A 16,961-nucleotide genomic window follows, 5' to 3' on the forward strand; every position below is an offset into this window, starting at 1 on the left:
GAACTGTATTAAGGGGTCACGGCTTTAGAAAGGTTGAGAACCACTGTATTAGTGTGTACAGTATAATGTCAGTTAGATACACTCTTTATTAGGGTGTAATATATAATTTGAGTTAAATGTACTCTTTAATAGGGTGTAATGTACAGTCGTGACCAAAAGTTTTGAGAATGACACAAATATTTGTTTTTACAAAGTTTGCTGCTAAACTGCTTTTAGATCTTTGTTTCAGTTGTTTCTGTGATGTAGTGAAATATAATTACACGCACTTCATACGTTTCAAAGGCTTTTATCGACAATTACATGACAGTTATGCAAAGAGTCAGTATTTGCAGTGTTGACCCTTCTTTTTCAGGACCTCTGCAATTCGACTGGGCATGCTCTCAATCAACTTCTGGGCCAATTCCTGACTGATAGCAACCCATTCTTTCATAATCACTTCTTGGAGTTTGTCAGAATTAGTGGGTTTTTGTTTGTCCACCCGCCTCTTGAGGATTGACCACAAGTTCTCAATGGCATTAAGATCTGGGAAGTTTCCAGGCCATGGACCCAAAATGTCAACGTTTTGGTCCCCGAGCCACTTAGTTATCACTTTTGCCTTATGGCACGGTGCTCCATTGTGCTGGAAAATGCATTGTTCTTCACCAAACTGTTGTTGGATTGTTGGAAGAAGTTGCTGTTGGAGGGTGTTTTGGTACCATTCTTTATTCATGGCTGTGTTTTTGGGCAAAATTGTGAGTGAGCCCACTCCCTTGGATAAGAAGCAACCCCACACATGAATGGTCTCAGGATGCTTTCCTGTTGGCATGACACAGGACTGATGGTAGCGCTCACATTTTCTTCTACGGACAAGCCTTTTTCCAGATGCCCCAAACAATCGGAAAGAGGCTTCATCAGAGAATATGACTTTGCCCCAGTCCTCAGCAGTCCATTCACCATACTTTCTGCAGAAGATCAATCTGTCCCTGATGTTTTTTTTGGAGAGAAGTGGCTTCTTTGCTGCCCTTCTTGACACCAGGCCATCTTCCAAAAGTCTTCACCTCACTGTGCATGCAGATGCGCTCACACCTGCCTGCTGCCATTCCTGAGCAAGCTCTGCACTGGTGACACTCCGATCCCGCAGCTGAATCCTCTTTAGGAGATGATCCTGGCGCTTGCTGGACTTTCTTGGACGCCCTGAAGCCTTCTTAACAAGAATTGAACCTCTTTCCTTGAAGTTCTTGATGATCCTATAAATTGTTGATTGAGGTGCACTCTTAGTAGCCACAATATCCTTGCCTGTGAAGCCATTTTTATGCAACGCAATGATGGCTGCACGCGTTTCTTTGCAGGTCACCATGGTTAACAATGGAAGAACAATGATTTCAAGCATCACCCTCCTTTTAACATGTCAAGTCTGCCATTTTAACCCAATCAGCCTGACAATGATCTCCAGCCTTGTGCTCATCAACATTCTCACCTGAGTTAACAAGACGATTACTGAAATGATCTCAGCAGGTCCTTTAATGACAGCAATGAAATGCAGTGGAAAGTTTTTTTGGGGATTAAGTTATTTTTCATGGCAAAGAAGAACTATGCAATTCATCTGATCACTCTTCATAACATTCTGGAGTATATGCAAATTGCTATTATAAAAACTTAAGCAGCAACTTTTACAATTTCCAATATTTATGTAATTCTCAAAACTTTTGGCCACGACTGTACAGTATAATGTTAGTTAAATACACTCTATATTAGTGTGTGATGTATAATATCATTTAGATACACTATTGGGGTGTAATGTACAATATGTCTGTTAAATACACTTTATTAGGGTATACTCTATAATGTCCGTTAGATACTCTCATTATTAGGGTGTAATGTATTATATAAGTTACTTTAGGGTGTAATGTACAGTATAATGTCAGTTGGATACACTCTTTATAAGGGTGTAATATATAAAGTCAAAAACACATTTTATTAGGGTATAATGTATACATTAGCTACACTCTTTATTAGGGTATAACGTATAATGCCACTGGGATACACTATTGCATTAAAACTCTCTACAAGTCTATGATAGAAATTGCAACATTGTTTCTGTTTAGGCTGTGGATCTCCACTCCACCCCTCCCTCTAGAAGGTTCTAGTTCAGCTAAAAACTGTATATAAGGAGGGTAGCTAGAGTCCCTTGTTGTCTGTAGATAAGGACCAGTGCTTAGTAGAATCTGCCAGACTGCATGAGTGACCAGAAGAAGACTCTGAGATGAGGATGCTAAGCCACAGACCCCGGGTTGCCAGCTTATTGACCAGGGCTCCAGCAAGATGACTGAGCCACAGACCCTGGGTCACAAGCCTACTGAGAGAAATGGACAGCTATCTCAGGCCTTTCCTTAGCATTAAACCTTCTTCTGCTAGAGAGGAGACTTTTGCATTTGAGTTCCTCCAGTAGAGAAGCACACTGGTTTACTGCAGACCCTGACTCTCTGGACTTATTTCCCATTAGAGTGCACCACGCCTTACTATTTCTTTCAGAAAGCAGCAACATGTGGTGACACCTCAATGGTGTCCGGGGAACCCAGTGTAGCATTGGGGCCACCCCGAACAGGGCCATTGCAATTTCATCTTATGCACTGCACAGTGATATCCACGGTGAATAGACAAAGAATACATTTACATGTTGTGAATTTAGGATACGGCCATACATAACAGAACTTCCACTGCAGTTCGGATGCAGATTTGCCATTGATTTCACCTAATTCATTGCAAAGGGAAATCCAAGGTCTCCACATGCTGTGGATTTAAAATCTGCACTGCAGGTCAATTCACGGTGCAGATTTTGTTCTTCGCAGTGTGTGGATCAGATTTCTGAAAATCTCATCCACTTTTCTGGTATTGTACAATGGACTGCAAATCTGCAATGGGAAATCAGTATCTGATATTTTTTATGTGAACATACCCTGATAGTGATACTAGACCAGTCCATCTGAAAATGTTGGAATATCTGATGGCAGATAGGCGTTCCAAGAGAAGCTATAGTAAAGAGTTTCTGACAACTCTGCTATAGTGAGGTCATGAGCTGATTAATTAACGTTGGTTGGATACACTATATAATTGGGTGTAATATATAACGGTTGGTAGTTTTATAATATTCTACCTGAACACATACAGTACAGACCAAAAGTTTGGACACACCTTCTCATTCAAAGAGTTTTCTTTATTTTCATGACTATGAAGGCATCAAAACTATGAATTAACACATGTGGGATTATATACATAACAAACAAGTGTGAAACAACTGAAAATATGTCATATTCTAGGTTCTTCAAAGTAGCCACCTTTTGCTTTGATTACTGCTTTGCACACTCTTGGCATTCTCTTGATGAGCTTCAAGAGGTAGTCCCCTGAAATGGTCTTCCAACAGTCTTGAAGGAGTTCCCAGAGATGCTTAGCACTTGTTGGCCCTTTTGTCTTCACTCTGCGGTCCAGCTCACCCCAAACCATCTCGATTGGATTCAGGTCCGGTGACTGTGGAGGCCAGGTCATCTGGCGCAGCACCCCATCACTCTCCTTCATGGTCAAATAGCCCTTACTTTCAAAGTTTTCCCAATTTTTCAGCTGACTGACCCGCCTTCATTTCTTAAAGTAATGATGGCCACTTGTTTTTCTTTACTTAGCTGCTTTTTTCTTGCCATAATACAAATTCTAACAGTCTATTCAGTAGGACTATCAGCTGTGTATCCACCTGACTTCTCCTCAACGCCACTGATGGTCCCAACCCCATTTATAAGGCAAGAAATCCCACTTATTAAACCTGACAGGGCACACCTGTGAAGTGAAAACCATTTCAGGGGACTACCTCTTGAAGCTCATCAAGAGAATGCCAAGAGTATATGTACATCAGGAAATATACAATGTATAGCATAGTGGAACCCATACATAGAGACAGAAAATCTCAGTGTGGGCTGTGTTTCCCCAACCTGTTTATAACATAAACCTTCCCCTTGTGTTATTTTTTTCTTCTTTTAATAAATTGTTTCATATACAGTACAGACCAAAAGTTTGGACACACCTTCTCATTCAAAGAGTTTTCTTTATTTTCATGACTATGAAAATTGTAGATTCACACTGAAGGCATCAAAACTATGAATTAACACATGTGGAATTATATACATAACAAACAAGTGTGAAACAACTGAAAATATGTCATATTCTAGGTTCTTCAAAGTAGCCACCTTTTGCTTTGATTATTGCTTTGCACACTCTTGGCATTCTCTTGATGAGCTTCAAGAGGTAGTCCCCTGAAATGGTTTTCACTTCACAGGTGTGCCCTGTCAGGTTTAATAAGTGGGATTTCTTGCCTTATAAATGGGGTTGGGACCATCAGTGGCGTTGAGGAGAAGTCAGGTGGATACACAGCTGATAGTCCTACTGAATAGACTGTTAGAATTTGTATTATGGCAAGAAAAAAGCAGCTAAGTAAAGAAAAACAAGTGGCCATCATTACTTTAAGAAATGAAGGCGGGTCAGTCAGCTGAAAAATTGGGAAAACTTTGAAAGTAAGGGCTATTTGACCATGAAGGAGAGTGATGGGGTGCTGCGCCAGATGACCTGGCCTCCACAGTCACCGGACCTGAATCCAATTGAGATGGTTTGGGGTGAGCTGGACCGCAGAGTGAAGACAAAAGGGCCAACAAGTGCTAAGCATCTCTGGGAACTCCTTCAAGACTGTTGGAAGACCATTTCAGGGGACTACCTCTTGAAGCTCATCAAGAGAATGCCAAGAGTGTGCAAAGCAGTAATCAAAGCAAAAGGTGGCTACTTTGAAGAACCTAGAATATGACATATTTTCAGTTGTTTCACACTTGTTTGTTATGTATATAATTCCACATGTGTTAATTCATAGTTTTGATGCCTTCAGTGTGAATCTACAATTTTCATAGTCATGAAAATAAAGAAAACTCTTTGAATGAGAAGGTGTGTCCAAACTTTTGGTCTGTACTGTATATGAAACAATTTATTAAAAGAAGAAAAAAATAACACAAGGGGAAGGTTTATGTTATAAACAGGTTGGGGAAACACAGCCCACACTGAGATTTTCTGTCTCTATGTATGGGTTCCACTATGCTATACATTGTATATTTCCTGATGTACATATACCCCCAACTGGCTAAAGCGCATCAATGCTCGTTGCTTCATATTCTGCTATATACACAATTTAAAACGTTCTTCTAGTTACTTAACAGCAAATACTTTCTAGGACAAAACGCTCAAGCCGTCTCTATAAGAAAGAAGATACTGTTCTAAAGATACAATGCTCAGCTCCAAATATGACCTCATAGCAATGCAGACAGACGTCCAAACCCACGGACTTAAAGCTCTGTATTAAACACGAGAATACTGATCACCGCTTGGCATCAGGAGCTCTGGGTGACATCACTTCACGGCTAAACTCTTGGATGCAGAACTTGCTTATTTGCAATGCTATGCATGAATTAATCATTTCATCTACAAACATCATCCAGGCAACAGGCGAATCACAGCAATACAATGACCTGGCTTCATGTTGTATGAAATGAAAACGCTAAAGAACAGGAGATTTGGTTGAGGTTGGTTCATGGGTCTGTAGGAAATTGTCCACATGACAGGTCTGAGGTGAAAACTAACAATACACTACCCCAAAGTAGGAACATGCTGGTTATCTTGTTTAGGTCAGGTCCAGATTGGATGGATAAGTCTTTATCCTGTACCAATCTAAAGTTCAGATTGTATAAGGGTATATCCACATGTAACAGTTGAGGTGTGGTCATAACCACAAGTTTTTACAGGTAAAGCACATTTATCATACATGTCTCACCTGTAAAAATGGTTGAAAACTGTAGCGAAAGATGGTTTTACTGATGCAGTTTTACCTGTACCCCGCCATTACATGTGAATATACGTTATATTCCAGACCTGATTTCTCTCAGCATCCCCTGACAGTTCTTTGTCTGTGTTGGTGTCAACCATCACCAGTTGATGACTATTCTTGAAGCCACAATCTGAGGGTCTGACCAGGATGTCTGTATCCCCATGAAGAGGTTAAGGGTGATGAATGGGAGGGTTGCATAGATTATGAGCCCAGGTTTAGTTTGCTCAAAATCTACAATGTTCTATTCCAAATCAGATATTGTGACTGCTTGGATCTCCCTAAAAACCCACCTAAACGGTGCTCAACTATTCCCAGCCTGATTTAACACTCCTAAATAGACCATGATCCTGCTATCAAGGCATCTGGTTTTACTGAAACTATGTTCAGTATAACACCTGTGGTTTTGGTTCGGCCTCAGAAAAGATTCAAGCGTCGGTTTAACTTGTGGTTTCAACTCAACTTGATTGTTGGTTTTGGACGCACATTAGGACCTGTGTGGCATATATAGAGTCTGAAACCAAAGTCCAAGAAAATAATTGTTTTTACTTAAACGGCAGCTACAGGGAATGAATCAGATCTATCCCCAAAATCTTCCAGGAATAGAAAAGTAATAAAACTGAGGGCAGAAAGTGATGTGTCTCCACACAGGCTTTTTCACGGCCATTCTGTGCAGGGTTTATTGGCAACATGAATGCACTGGGCCACCAAGCCTGCACTTTATACCTGCAGGAGCCTCAGATCCCCTCAGATCTGCAGCCAGGACTACCATTCATCATTCTTCATAAATCCCATACAGCTTATGCACCAAGCCTTGAAATGTAAAGATGGATGGTATTTTAAATGCACAAACCCTCACATTTATTCATGCTTCTTGTATTGCCTTAATAGCTTTAGTTACCTCAGCTGGGGAGGTCAAACTGGTAAAGGGTAAAGAGCACATGTTATAAATGTTCCTCCTTTCATGCAAAGCCTGGTCTATCTATTGAGATCATAAGAAGGCAGCACATTGCAGTTCATCCTCTTATTTCAGTCTTTTTCAATGGTGACTGTAAATAAAATACACAATAAGAGAGATTTATCAGATGCCTTCTTTCATTTTCCAAAGCAGCTCTGAAAAATGAAAGTTTCCTTTACACCAGTTTTGATAAATCTCCATTATGTTTTATGGCAAAGTACTTTCCAAATTGTAGTAGCTATGGGCAATTTTTTGTTTATATACAGTGGATATAAAAAGTCTACATACCCCTGTTAAAATGTCAGGTTTCTGTGCTGTAAAAAAAAATGTGACAAAGATGAATCATTTCAGAACTTTTTCCACCTTTAATGTGACCTATAAACTGCACCACTCAATTGAAAAACAAACTGAAATCTTTTAGGTGGAGGGAAGAAAAAATATAAAAATAAAATAATATGGTTGCATAAGTGTGCACACCCTTAAACTAATACTTTGTTGAAGCACCTTTTGATTTTATTACAGCAATCAGTCTTTTTGGGTATGAGTCTATCAGCATGGCACATTTTGACTTGGCAAGATTTGCCCACTCTGCTTTGCAAAAACTCTCCAAACCTGTCAGATTGCGAGGGCATCTCCTGTGCACAGCCCTCTTCAGATCACCCCAAAGATATTCAAGCGGATTCAGGTCTGGGCTCTGGATGGGCAATTCCAAAACTTTAATCTTCTTCTGGTGAAGCCCTTCCTTTGTTGATTTTGATGTATGCTTTGGGTCATTGTCATGCTGAAAGATGAAGTTCCTCTTCATGTCCAGCTTTCTAGCAGAAGCCTGAATGTTTTGTGCCAATATTGACTGATATTTTGAACTGCTCATAATTCCCTCTAGCTTAACTAAGGCCCCAGTTCCAGCTGAAGAAAAACAGCCCCTTGGCATGATGCTGCCACCACCATGCTTCACTGTGGGGATGGTGTTCTTTTGGTGATGTGCAGTGTTGTTTTTGCTCCAAATAGATCTTTTGGAATTATGGCCAAAAAGTTCAACCTTGGTTTCATCAGACCATAACACCTTTTCCCACATGCTTTTGGGAGCCTTCACATGTGTTTTTGCAAAATGTAGCCTGGCTTGGATGTTTTTCTTCGTAAGAAAAGGCTTTCGTCTTGCCACTCTACCCCAGACTTATGAAGAATACAGGAGATTGTTGTCACATGTACCACACAGCCAGTACTTGCTAGATATTCCTGCAGCTCCTTTAATGTTGCTGTAGGCCTCTTGGTAGCCTCCCAGACCAGTTTTATTCTCGTCTTTTCATCTATTTTGGAGGGACGTCCAGGTCTTGGTAATATCACTGTTGTGCCATATTTTCTCCACTTGATGTCTTCACTGTGTTCCATGGTATATCTAATGCCTTGGAAATTCTTTTGTACCCTTCTCCTGACTGATACCTTTTAACAATGAGATCCCTCTGATGCTTTGGAAGCTCTCTGTGGACCATGGCTTTTGCTGTGGGATGCGACTAAGAAAATTTCAGGAAAGATCAACTAGAGCAGCTGAACTTTATTTGGGGTTAATCAGAGGCACTTTAAATGATGGCAGGTGTATGCTGACTCCTATTTAACATGATTTTGAATGTGATTGCTTAATTCTTAACACAGCTACATCCCCAGTTATAAGAGGGTGTGCACACTTATGTAACCACATTATTTTAGTTTTTTTTTTTGTTTTCTTCCCTCCACCTAAAAGATTTCAGTTTGTTTTTCAATTGAGTGGTACAGTTTATAGGTCACATTAAAGGTGGAAAAAGTTTTGAAATTATTTATCTTTGTCTCATTTTTTTTACAGCACAGAAACCTGACATTTTAACAGGGGTGTGTAGACTTTTTATATCCACTGTATATATAAAGACCGTAAGGTTGTCACTTACCCTGCCCTATTATGAGCATTACTGAACAGTAAAGAACCCTTCAGGACAAAAAGGGATCCATTCCTTAAGTCTCCCATACCCATTTATATTATTGTCAGCCAAACCCACAGTTTTCAGTAGGACTGGATGAAAGTCTAATGTGTATGGGGAGCTCCTGACTCCCCCAACATATGTTGCTTGGGGAGAGAAGGATCAGGAGCTTTAAAGGGAACCTGTCACCGGGATTTTGTGTATAGAGCTGAGGACATGGGTTGCTAGATGGCCGCTAGCACATCCGCAATACCCAGTCCCCATAGCTCTGTGTGCTTTTATTGTGTAAAAAAACCGATTTGATACATATGCAAATTAACCTGAGATGAGTCCTGTATGTGAGATGAGTCAGGGACAGGACTCCTCTCAGGTTAATTTGCATATGTATCAAATTGTTTTTTTTTACACAATAAAAGCACACAGAGCTATGGGGACTGGGTATTGCGGATGTGCTAGCGGCCATCTAGCAACCCATGTCCTCAGCTCTATACAGAAAATCCCGGTGACAGGTTCCCTTTAAACACCTGATCCTTTTGTTCTCTTAAGAGATAAAATGACCAGAGGTGTCTGGCAAAGGTTTTGTCCTCCTCCCAATTGAAAACATATACCGGTAGATGCTTGGCCAAAACCAGTGTGTACAGGGCCGGCCTTAGGTGTTCAGGCGCCCTGTGCGAGCTAACCTTGTGGCGCCCCCCCCCCCCCAAAAAAAACAAAAAAAAAACACTGCTTGTTGCTGGCATCATGGCATAGGCTGGCTGACTATCCAACCAAGTAGTTACAGCCGCACACCCCAAAGGCCGGTGTAATGTTATACTTCCCTACTTCGTGAGATTTCCCTACCTTCGTCACTTCCGGTCGCACCGGACATGACGTGAGGAGGTGTGCAGCGCCGTGCAGGCGCACAAAGACAGGTTAGGGAAGTTTCACAGCAGAGTGCGCATGCGCCAGGAGCCTCGCCGGCGGTTAGGGTAGGGAAAAACTATGGGCCAGTGCACAGGCGCAGTGATCGGATGGATGTTCTCAGCTGGACACCGGCCGACACTGCGCATGCACCGGGAGCCTCACCAGCGGTTAGGGAAGGGAAAAATTACGTACGGGCCAGTGCTTTTTCCCTACCCTAACCGCTGGCGAGGCTCCCAGCGCATGCGCAGTGTCGGCCGGTGTCCAGCTGAGAACATCCATCCGATCACCGCACCTGTGCACTGGCCCATAATTTTTCCCTACCCTAACCGCCAGCGAGGCTCCCAGCGCATGCGCACTCTGCTGTGAAATTTCCCTAACCCGTCGTTGTGCGCAGTGCGCCCCCCCAATATAATAAACATTGGCGCAGTGTGCCCCCCCAATATAATAAACATTGGTGGCGCAGTGCGCTCCCCCCAACACCCCAGTATAATAAACATTGGTGGCGCAGTGCGCCCCCCCCCAACACCCCAGTATAATAAACATTGGTGGCGCAGTGGGCCCCCCCCCCAATATAATAAACATTGGCACAGTGCGCCCCCCCAATATAATAAATATTGGCACAGTGCGCCCCCCCCCAATATAATAAACATTGGTGGTGCAGTGCGCCCCCCCAACACCCCAGTATAATAAACATTGGTGGCGCAGTGCGCCCCCCCTAAATATAATAAACATTGGTGGCACAGTGGGCAGTGCCAATGAGGGTTAAAAAATAAAAAAATAATTAACTTACCTCCTCCAATTGATCGTCTCCTGTTCTTTCTTCATGACCTGTCAAAGGACCTGTGGTGACATCACTGTGCTCATCACATGATACATCACATGATCCATCACCATGGTAATGGACCATGTGATGAGCTCAGTGACGTCACCACAGGTCCTGAAGAAAGAACAGGAGACCGGCAGCTACGCGATCAACTGGAGGAGGTGAGTTAATTTTTTTAATTATTTTTTAACCCTCATTGGCACTTCCCACTGAGCCACCAATGTTTCTTATACTGGGGTGTTTGGGGGGGGGGGGGGGGGGGGGCGCACTGTGCCACCAACGTTTCTTATACAAATACAGGAGGCGGGTGCCGGAATCAAATAGCCGACACCCGACCTTTGTGACAGGGAGCTGCGATCAGCGGCAGTTAACCCCTCAGGTACCGCACCTGAAGGGTTAACTCAACTGCTGCAGCTGATCGCAGCTCCCTGTCACAGAGGTCGGGTGCCGGCTATGTGATTCCGGCACCCGCCTCCTGTATTTGTATTTCAGGTCAGTTATCTTCATTGGTGGCGCAGTGGCCACAGCCCCTCCCCTCCTCCTCCTGTCTCTCTTCTTATTGGCAGCGGCGGGGGCAGCAGGCAGGTCAGACACAGGGGAGGAGGAACCAGGTCAGACAGGGGAGGGGGAGATGGAGGGGGCGCCCCGAGGGAGAACACAAGTGCAGCCTCGCCTGCCGCATATTACATTGCGAGCTGTCGGCCGCCCAGCGCCCCTGTTGCTATGGCGCCCTGTGCGGCCGCACAGCCCGCACACCCCAAAGGCCGGCCCTGAGTGTGTATGTAAGAATCAAATGTTCAGCCGACAGGTAAGGAAGGTGCATAGGCACCTCAAAGGAATTTTGAAAATTAAAAGACTTAGGCTTCGTTCACATCATCGTTCAGCCTATCCGTCCTCCTGCCCCGTTTAGGGGCAGGAAAACGGAAAGGACGGATTTGGCACATAAGTGAGCCAAACGGAGCCCACGGACCCCATAGACTATAATAGGGTCCGTTAGGTTTCCGCTCAGAAGAAAATTTTGGAGCGGAGACAAAAGTTGTGCATGCAAAAAAAATAAAAAGTTGTGCATGCAGGACTTTTGTCTCCGCTTCAAAAATCTTCTTCTGAGCGGAAACCTAAATGTCTATGGGGTCCGTGGGCTCCGTTTGGCTCACTTATGTGCCAAATCTGTCCTTTCCATTTCCTGCTCCTTTTTGTGAACGAAGCCTTAAATATGAATTTATTATAAATATATTCCCAAATACCTTTTATTAGTTATAATGGCTTGTTTTGTCTGGTGAGCAATCATCAGGGGAAATAAAATGGCCGCCATCCTATTAGTGCACACAAAACCTGTCCTAATCACACAGGAGGACAAGTCACTTCAGAACACTGAGGTAAAGAGCTGCCTCATCCTCCTCCTCCTCTCTGCTCGTCAGGTATTATGAACCTGAATACAGTTTAAGGGTACTTTCACACTAGCATTTTTCTTTTCCGGTATTGAGTTCCGTCCCAGGGGCTCAATACCGGAAAAAAACTGATCAGTTTTATCCTAATGCATTCTGAATGGAGACCATTCCGTTCAGAATGCATCAGTTCAGTCCCTCTTATGTTTTTTTGGCTGGAGAAAATAGCGCAACATGCTGCAGTTTTCTTTCCGGCCCAAAATCCTGAACACTTGCTGGAATGCCGGATCCGGCATTAATTTCCATTGAAATGTATTAATGCTGGATCTGGTACTAATTGTTCCGGTTTCCCGAATTGCGCATGCGCAGACCTTAAAAGATGAGAAATAAATAAATACCGGATCCGTTTTTCCAGATGACAACCGGAAAGACGGATCCGGTATTGCAATGCATTTGTCAGACGGATCCGGATCAGTCTCACAAATTCATTAGTTTGCGTCCGGATTGTCGGATCCGGCAGGCAGTACCGGCGACGAAACTGCCTGCCGGAATCCTCTGCTGCAAGTGTGAAAGTACCCTAATATGATATTCAGCTGAATCTCTGTAGGAATGGAGTTCATGAGGAGACATGAAGTACAGAGAGGAGGTTGGGATGTGGCTAATGAGCAGCAGCACTTGTATGCAGTCTCCATTACCACAGTCTGCCCTGTCCATCATCTCTGTACTTCATGTCTCCTCATGTCTCCATTCCTACAGAGATTTAGCTGAAGATCTTGTCAGCTGTATTCAGGATTATAAATCCCTGACAAGCAGAGCAGAGAGGAGGATGAGGCAGCTCTTTAGCTCAGGGTTCTGAAGTGACTTGTCCTCCTGTGTGATTAGGACAGGTTTTGTGTGCACTAATAGGACGGCAGCCATTTTATTTCTACTGATGATTGCTCCCTAGACAAAGCGAGCCATTATAACTAATAAAAGGTATGGAAACATATTTATAATAGAGTAATATTTAAGTATTTTCATTTTCTTAAAGTGGTATTCCCTTCTCAGATAATAGATATGACCCGATTGTCTGAAAGGTGCGTGTATCACCTCTGGGACCTGCACCTATATTGTAAAAGAAGGCGGAAAAGTGAAGGAGGCTGCTCTGGCTGGCTTGGATATTTCCGTCAGCGCCATAGAAGTGAATGGAAGCAGTGGCCGTGCAAGCGCAGTGCATTCCTATTCATTTCTATGGGGATTCTGGAACTAGCCGAGCGTGCTGCTCGGCTATTTTTGTCGGGCAAATAGGAACACTTGATGATGATCAGACCCAGCACTGCTGGCCACCACTTTGCTGGCTTCATTTTCAGCTGCATTTACGAGATAGGTGCAGGTCCTAGAGGTGGGACCCGCACCTATCAGACAATGGGGACATATCCTAGCGATATGCCCCCATTTCTGAGATGTGAATATCCCTTTAGTTCCTAGAGAACCCTTTTAAGCCCCAAATGCCTTTTGCACATGGCACAACCATAGGTTGTATGGAGGCACACAGAGGCTCTGTACTACAAAATCAGAAAATGTACAGGTACAAAAGGGTCCTAAAGACTTCTATGGGTGCTTTATAATGGCTCCACTTGGAACACCCGTACGTGTAACTAGGGTCCTTTTAGTTTGTGGTAAATGTAATTTTTCATGACGCCAGTTGCATTTCAGCAACGAGGGACAAGATCCCCCTATCTAGAAGGTGATGGTGGGACCCAGTTGTAGGAACGCCAGAGTGGTGTAAGGGTTACCTATAGTGTCCCTTAGGTATGGCTTTAGCACTTGTCACGGTGCTCCTACCTGGATATCCAGAGCCCAAGGTGTTGCCGGACGAAGCAGAGCAAATAGGGTGAATAGGTGGTGTATAGGATGATGAAAGAGATTGAGTCCAGACTTTGTATATAGTTCAACTGCAGCTTTACTTTGCAGAAATGTTTCTTCCAACAATTTACAGACTTGGTCTTGGTTTCCAGTAAGTTTTAGAATGAAAATGGCAGGCAAACACATTCGGCTATGCTACATCTGTCAGGATTACATAGGAACTTTTCCTTTTGCTTTCTGCTGCAACTTCTCTCTTTCTGTCTGACTCTATGGCAAGGCACAGGGCAACTTCTTCCTGGCTAATGAGACTTCTAGAAGTGGCCTCTCTGCTGCAGCTGAACTGGAGGTGTTCTGGCTGGTGTGAGCAGCACACGTCCAGGAGGGACGCAGCACTGCAGACCTGCTTCCTTAGCAGGGGTCAGCTAGCACTCAACTAGCTCGAACTCACTGGTCCCCACCCTTCCTGCAGGATCTGAGACTCACCCACACCTTCACAGGGGGGGTTAGAATGGAATGGAAGGTTCCACTCTATTCTATCTACTGCTCTGCCATATTCGCTGCCACCTGCTGGTGAACCCAGCACATTACATTTGAACATAAACAAATGCATAACAGGAAATGCACAATATATGGGACCTGTAATATATAAATGTATAAAATGACATTGAGATTGCATACCCAGACAGAAACAGGGCGTAGGTGTGGTAATGGCACTCGGGGCCATACACACTCACTCTCCATAATTTAATCATGTGTATGGCGTTAAAAGGGTTGTCTCACTTCAGCAAGTTGCATTTATCATGTAGAGAAAGTTAATTCAAGCCACTTACTATGATTGTGATTGTCCATGTGATTGTGCATGTTGCTTCCTTTGCTGGCTGGATTCATTTTTCCATTGCATTATACACTGCTCGTATCCATGGTTATAACCACCCTTCTATCCAGCAGGAGTGGTCGTGTTTGCACACTGTAGAAAAGGCATCGGCTTCTCTGGTGGCTGGGACTGTGGGAGTGAGCATAGGCTGGAGCTTTTCCCTATAGTGTGCAAGCATGTCCACCGCTGCTGGATTGCATGGTGGTCGTAACCATGGAAACGAGCAGTGTATAATGTGATTGAAAAATGAATCAAGCCAGCAAAGGAAGAAATATAGATAATAACAATACATTTCTCTCTACATGATAAATGCCATTTAATGAAGTGAGACAGCCCCTTTAATTTGTATTTGGTACAAAGTCCCTACTGCACTACATAAGGGGGTTGTCCCATGAAAAGTAATTTACATGTTTCAAATCAGCACCTGATTTGTGTATAGCGCCACCTGCTGTTTGGTCATTACCTTATTTTTTTATCTACCTAAGTAACATTGCTGAGGCGGGCACACATGCTCAGTTCCAACAAGAAGCCTTGTCAGCTACAGAGTGAAAACTGCATCATAAAGGACATGCCCCATATGCCACCAGCTGGAAATAAATCTAGCAGAACAATTGCAGCCATGAATGGGGAGAGCTCTGGATCCATGTGAGGTACAGGGCTGGTTCTAACATTGTTAGAAAGAGATAGCTAAATATGATGTATGATTTTTATTCTTTACCTTAATCTTGAAATAAACCCCTTAAGGAGGCATCCAGTGGCGTATCTCCAGTAGAGGCAGACCATGCAGCTGCTATGGGGCCCCTGGGGAAAGGCCCCGCCCACTAATTACCCTTGTATGGCTACTTGAGAATGTAAGAAGTGGAGAAGGACCTTTGGTGATGTCATCAACCATGTGACCAGTGCAGAGGACTGGTGAAAGACCTGTGGGATGTGGCAGTGAGGGGGCGGAGCTTCTGTGTGGTGCCTGGAGGAGAGGTTAGTGGTGTCCTGGGATAGCCCATATAACGTCCTATAAAAGCTGGGAGTTGTAGTTCTGTCCTATTATATCCCTCTCCATGTAATTTCAATGTATGCCCTAGTACAGTCTGGTAATGCTGGGAGTTGTAGTTCTTCTGTCCTATTGTATCCCTCTCCATGTAATTTCAACTTATGCCCTAGTACAGTCTGGTAATGCTGGGAGTTGTAGTTCTCTCCTCTTACACTTCCTCTCTGTATATATACTGATGCCCCATAATAAGTTTAGCCATCCTGGGGGTGATAGTTATTTCCTTTTGGCTCTTTCACACTTGCGTTGTTGTGTTCCGGCATAGGGTTCCGTCGTCGGGGCTCTATGCCGGAAGAATCCTGATCAGGATTATCCCCATGCATTCTGAATTGAGAGAAATCCGTTCAGGATGCATCAGGATGTCTTCAGTTCCGGAACGGAACGTTTTTTGGCCGGAGAAAATACCGCAGCATGCTGCGCTTTTTGCTCCGGTCAAAAATCCTGAACACTTGCCGCAAGGCCAGATCCGGAATTAATGCCCATTGAAAGGCATTGATCCGGATCCGGCCTTCAGCTAAACGTCGTTTCGGCGCATTACCGGATCCGACGTTTAGCTTTTTCTGAATGGTTACCATGGCTGCCAGGACGCTAAAGTCCTGTTTGCCATGGTAAAGTGTAGTGGGGAGCGGGGGAGCAGTATACTTACCGTCCGTGCGGCTCCCGGGGCGCTTCAGAGTAACGTCAGGGCGCCCCACGCGCATGGATGACGTGATCGCATGGATCACGTCATCCATGCGCATGGGGCGCCCTGACGTCATTCTTGAGCGCCCCGGGAGCCGCACGGACGGTAAGTATACTGCTCCCCCGCTCCCCACTACTATCCTGGGTGCCATAGTAACACTGAACGCATTTTGAAGACGGATCCGTCTTCAAATGCTTTCAGTTCACTTGCGGTGTTACGGATCCGGCGGGCACCTCCAGCAAATGGAGTGCACGACGGGTCCGCATTTCCGGTCACGAAAAAAATAGAACATGTCCTATTCTTGTCCACAATTGCGGACAAGAATAGGCATATTCTATTAGTGCCGACGATGTGCGGTCCGTAAAATGCGGAACGCCCATTGCCAGTGCCTGTGTTTTGCGGATGTGTGAATGGACCCTTAGGCTGGGTTCACATCACTGTTTAGTTTTCCGTTTTGCGTGCAGGAATTTTTTAAATAACGGATCTCAGACAGAAATCCGTTTTTTCTTTATTTTTCTGTTCTTCTAACTGATCAGTCGTACGGAAAACTAAACAGTGATGTGAACCCGGCCGTATACTCTCTCTGTGTAATATCCACTTGTATCCAATAATA

The sequence above is a fragment of the Bufo bufo genome, chromosome 6 (assembly GCF_905171765.1).
Source record: "Bufo bufo chromosome 6, aBufBuf1.1, whole genome shotgun sequence".
Lineage (NCBI taxonomy): Eukaryota > Metazoa > Chordata > Amphibia > Anura > Bufonidae > Bufo > Bufo bufo.